Here is a 5,511-nt window from a genome sequence, read left to right as displayed (position 1 = left end):
CCCTCAGGCCCGCCCCCACCCCGGGCCGGGACCGGCAACGGGATCGCAACCCTCGGCGTCGCTCCCGCGCCTCGCTCAGCCAGTGAGCGGGAACCGGTCTGTATGTGGGATCCGAACCCTCGGGCGGGAGCGCCGCCGCGCTTCTCAAGCAGCGCACTATCCAGTGCGCCACCGGGCCGGCCCATGTATTTTTTCTAATACACTAAAAATAATCACAGTACAATTTCAAGTGTGTATCCATGTAGCATCTGAAGTTCTTTCCCATACTACAAGTAGCACACAAACCATGGGAAACTGTCTCAAATGAGCTCATTCACTTCTGTGGTTTTAACTATACCCGTAGGAGGATGACTTGAAAATTCATATTTCCACCCACCTGACATCATCATGTAGATGTCTAATACCATTGTTTCTGCCCTCGCTCCATTCCCAACTCACTGGCCCGCCTTTGCTGTTCCCTCCACCTTTTCCCTTCTGTCTACCTGGCTTCTAATGGTCAGATCTCAGCTCAAATGTCATCTCCTCAGAGAAGCCTGCCTGGACAGCTTAACAAAGTGAGCCAGACAAAGTAATAGCCCCAAGTTACATCACTCTACCAATGACAAGACCACCTGACCAACTACATTCCCTTATTTCCTTCATAGTACATGTCACATTCTATACATTTTTGTTTATTTTGTTGTTTGCTTGTTTGTTTTATCTCCATCTGCCAGATTGTAAACTCCAAGTAATCAGAAATTCTGTCTTTTTTGCTGGAGAGCTTTGTAAATAGTAAGCACTTGATAAATATTTGTTGATTAAATGAGTGAATTAATCTACAATGACTAACAATAAATGATTTATGAGGATAGTGTCTGCAGGCTCATATTACCATTGATATGGCAACATACTCATGAATAAAATTTTACAGCACCTTACAGTTTTAATAGCACATACTCACATGTTATCAATGTTTTTCTTCACCAGAACCTATCAAGGAAGATACTATTTTTATCCCTATTTTACCCCTAAGGAAACTCAAGTCCAAAAGGTAAGTATAACTTGAGGTACACTAGATGAGAAACCCCAAAACCTGTCAGAAGTATGGACAATGCCAAGTGAATGTGTCTGTTGTTCTTACTAGAGTGACTAGCCTTCCTAATTTGCCTGTGACTGTCCTGGTTTTAGTACTAAAAATCCTGCATCCTGGGAAAACCAGGATAGTTGGTCACCCTGCCTTACCCAGAAAATTGTAGTTAAGACATAAGGCACTTCATGCAATCAGATCCTTAGACATCTAAAATGCACTGACTAAAATAAGGGGGATGGGAGTGGGGATGGGGTTTTGAATCTAAAGATATCAATTACATAATAGTTGATGAGCCCACCCAGCTTATTTCAAAGGAATGCTGTGACAGGAAGTCATTAATGACATTCTGAAAAGGAGCAGACACTCAGAGATGCCATCTGTGGTCCCATCATGAGCAACGAAGATGGAAACTAGTCCAGCCTTGTTATCAAGCCACATGCTTTCAGACTGAATCCGATGATCCACCAAAAGTCCAAAAGGTATGCTGGGCAGTAGTGGAGCCATGCATTGCAGGCACCCTGACCAGAAGAAACTAGCTTATTATCCCAGAAAGGAAAATTCTTCTTCCAATTAAATATAATTTAACAACAATTTTTTCAATAGTCTGGAAGTCTTAACTTGGTAAAGTAGCCATAACGATTTCACAAGAAGTGTGTGTGTGTGTGTGTGTGTGTGTGTGTGTGCGCGCGTGCGCACGCGCATGTGTTTGCAAAGAGGTAATTAATGCATAGGTGGCATTGTCTGTTCATCTAGGTAGAGACTGTAGTGTATGTTCATGACATTGGGTAATTGTAGTGAAGCAATTATGTATCACATTTTGAAAGAGGCATTTAAAAAAAATCCACCACTGAGATGATTCAGACTTAATTATCTTGGCTTTTCGGCAGCTGAGTTCAAGGCACAAGGTGGAGAACACATAGGCTTCAAAGGCAGAGGGAATCGAAGGAGCTCCCTGGCTTTGGACACTTCCTCTGCTTGAGGTAAGAACCATGAACAAACTTCAGATCTCTGCCAGCACACGGTCTCCGAACAGGGATGTCTCACTGGAGATGCCCTGTATCTGGGAGGACACCTTGAATAGTCAGCTGTCACATTGCCTTAGTTATTATTATTGTCTGCCTAGGTTTTATTCCATGTTTTGTTTATTTGTTTGTTTGTTATACGTCGCTCATGTCCATTGGGAGGCTTCTTAAGAAAGAGGTTTAGTGAAGACCGAACAGCACCAAGAAAGAGAAAAGAGTCTGTTTGGACTACATATTTAGTTTTGCATCACGGAGCAGCGTTAACAGGGTTGCTCAGTGGTCTGGACTCATTTGTGCCTGGAGGACACAGAGGAGAACCGAGCACAGTGACAGAAAATTCTATCTTTTCTCTCAGTCGGTCTGGTTAGAACTAAGGAGTTTTATGATCTCTGTGCTTTGAAGTCACATCTTAAACCACATCAGTGACTTAGATCCTGCCAGAGCAAAACTCCCCCCCTCCCCCTGCACTTGCTTGAGTTGTTGAACCTGTTGGTGTTAAACATGAAATTTGGGGGAGGAAAGACTTGGCAGGAATTTTCAAGGTCCTTTCTCATTGGAGATCTTGCTATAAAATCAGATGCATGGGCTGAATCCCTTAAAATATTCCCCAGTTCTGCCCATATTCCATACCTGTTGATCTTGACTTCTTATGTACAGTCATTTTGCCTTAACCAATATGTTAGAATATTCTTATAAGTCTAGACTTCTTTAAGCCTGTTGAACTTAATTTTTCCACCTGTGGCTCTGTTTTGAAGGCTACATTTCACTCGGTTATCACTTCTTTATTCGGTTTTTTCAGAGCCTGTCAAAGCTCTTGCCCATGAGCAGTGGTGGTAAGCCGATCTGTGAGTCTCGAGTGTTTTCTTATTCCTCATGATCTGGATGGCTCAGGTAAGGACCATTTAATTTAGGTGTGTTATTCTGTCTTTATATTGGTATGGAAATGCAATGATTACTGAGGCTTTGAATCTTGGAAAGAAGCAATTCTTCAGAAGCAACAAAATAGATGACTTTGCTGGCAGGGTTTTTAAGTCATCTTGGATCCTTTCTTTTAACAGGCAATTTGCCCTGCCCTTACTTGTCAGCCAAATTACCTAACCTTTTGGGAGTCATCACCTTGCTTGACAAGGTTCCTTTCCTCCCCTGCCCATAAATTATCATCCTAACCAAACAATTCAGCTGAAATCATGTAAAATCCATCCTTTTATACCACAATAATTTCATTCACTCATAAAATTTCTAGAGGAAAAATATGTTTTCCTATCTGCAACTTTCGGTTCCTGGATCTCCATCAAAGTATACCACTTTAGAAACTTCCTTTAATCAAGAAGGAAAAACAGGTTTTACCACTGGACAGGAATTTAAAACTTCATTTGTGCCCAAGAAAATATAAAGGGATTTGCACTTGAAAATCCAGATGCTTCTTGAATGTTTCTGCATTGAAGATGGCATCGGGCAACTCTTATTTAAAGTTCCCAAATGAAAATAAGAAAGCTGACACTTATCAAGCCATTTCATGAAAATAAATTCATAGAACAAGGTCTGATCCCCAGGTGACCGATTTACTGGGGGATCTTGGGGGAGTCATGCAGATTCTCGAAGCCTCCACATACACCTGTCTAAAATGGGGGTGAGATAATAACATCTACCTCAAAGAACTGTGAGTTGTGTAATGGTAAAAAAGTACAAATTTATTATTTTAGTTGTGTGAGTAATATCTCTGCTTTTGTTTATTGTGCTTTTCTACTGTGGAAAGGGAGAACTACGTATGTAATGGTTTGGTTTTTCAGTTTTTTCCAACCTGTTCTTAGTTAAACAGAATCTTGTAAGCCAGTCAGTTGGTTAGTATGCAAATATTTATTGAAGCCCTACTATGTGCCAGGCAGAGATATATCTTCTGCCTTGATTTGCATAAAGTCTAATGGGTACAGACTTTTTGGTCTAACATTCTTTCCCATTGCTTTCCACTGCTATAAAAATATGTTGCTTTGTAAAAAAAAAAAGAAAGAAAGAAAAAAGAAAACCCTCTGATGCCTGCCTCAGTATGACACATTGATTTACAATTCTTTGCCTACAGTGACCTTAGCATAATCACATCAGTATGATCTCACCATTTGTCAAAATATGGAAATGCTTCTATACCATTGGTAAATAGCCACTAACCTGACCCCCAGGAGTGTTCCCCTCAGTCACATGATCCCATCCATCTCTGCCTAATCCCCTCTCCAGGACCCCTTGACCACACCCAGGATGACTAAAGAATCAAGGAAAGTTTAGCACAGCAGGAAGCCACTGGGCCTGGCTCCCGCAGGAGGGACCTGCATTCATTCTGAGTATAAGATGTTGTTAATATCATCCCGCCTCTCAGGATGCAGAAGGCTTCACACTTCTTTAACCCACTCCTCACATTTCCTCTAACCCTCGGCTCACTCATTTCTTGGCAAAAGACCCTTGTTCTCCTACACAGACCCTTCCCCATGGCTCTTACCACCATTCCCCCGTGCTTCCCTTTCACGTTGTCTGCACCCAACCTTCCTCAGGCCACCCCTCCCTAGCCCTGACCCCAGTGCTGCTGCTCAATTTTTTTCTGTAGCTTGTCCTATAGAATCTAAACCAACTCTGCAGAGCTGAAATATTACTCTGGATGCATAAGGCCGTACCAGTGTTGAAATATTGAAGTGCCTCATTATCTAATGGTACAGAGCCACTATTCTGAGTGCTCCCCTCTTACCCCCATGCCCCAACTACCCCTGGCCATTCCTTCAAGACTTTCCCTTTCCTACCCATGATCCAGCACCCAACCCCCTGGACCCTGCTCCAGGACTGTGGCCAACATCTGCTGGGTACCTTCCTCTATTAGTGTATAAACTCTTTGTTAATCACCTCTGCAAAGAACTATAAAGCAATGTAGGGTACTGTAAGGGCTATTTCTTCATTGATTAATTCTTTGATTCATTCCACCAACACTTATCAGTCACCCACTGTGTCCCAGGCACCAAGCCAAAGCTAAGGCCTCCAAACCAGATGAGGTCTCCGCCTTCATGCACTTACATTCCGGTAGTAGAGACAGACAATAAGCAAAAAAAAAAGGAATGTACACACATGAATAAATATATATATATATATATATATAGTACCAGGCAGCCTCTAAGGTGGTCCCCAGTATTCCTCACCTTCTGGTGTTTGTATCTGTGTTTAGTACCTACTCGTTGAACATGGGCTGCAAAATATATTACCTCACTACTGATAAATAAAATATGAAGAAGTGATGGGATGTCACTTCTTTTTTTTTTTTTTGTCTTTTTGTCTTTTTTTTCTGTGTCCGGCAACGGATTGCAACCCTCAGTGTTGCCCCCGTACCGGACCAGGGACCGGCAACGGGATTGCAAACCTCGGTGTTGCTCCCACGCCTCGCTCAGC

Source organism: Galeopterus variegatus, unplaced genomic scaffold, assembly GCF_000696425.1.
Source record: "Galeopterus variegatus unplaced genomic scaffold, G_variegatus-3.0.2 Scaffold2136, whole genome shotgun sequence".
NCBI classification, from domain to species: domain Eukaryota; kingdom Metazoa; phylum Chordata; class Mammalia; order Dermoptera; family Cynocephalidae; genus Galeopterus; species Galeopterus variegatus.
The sequence above is the reverse complement of the archived record's forward strand: the minus strand, read 5'-3'. Positions refer to the sequence as shown.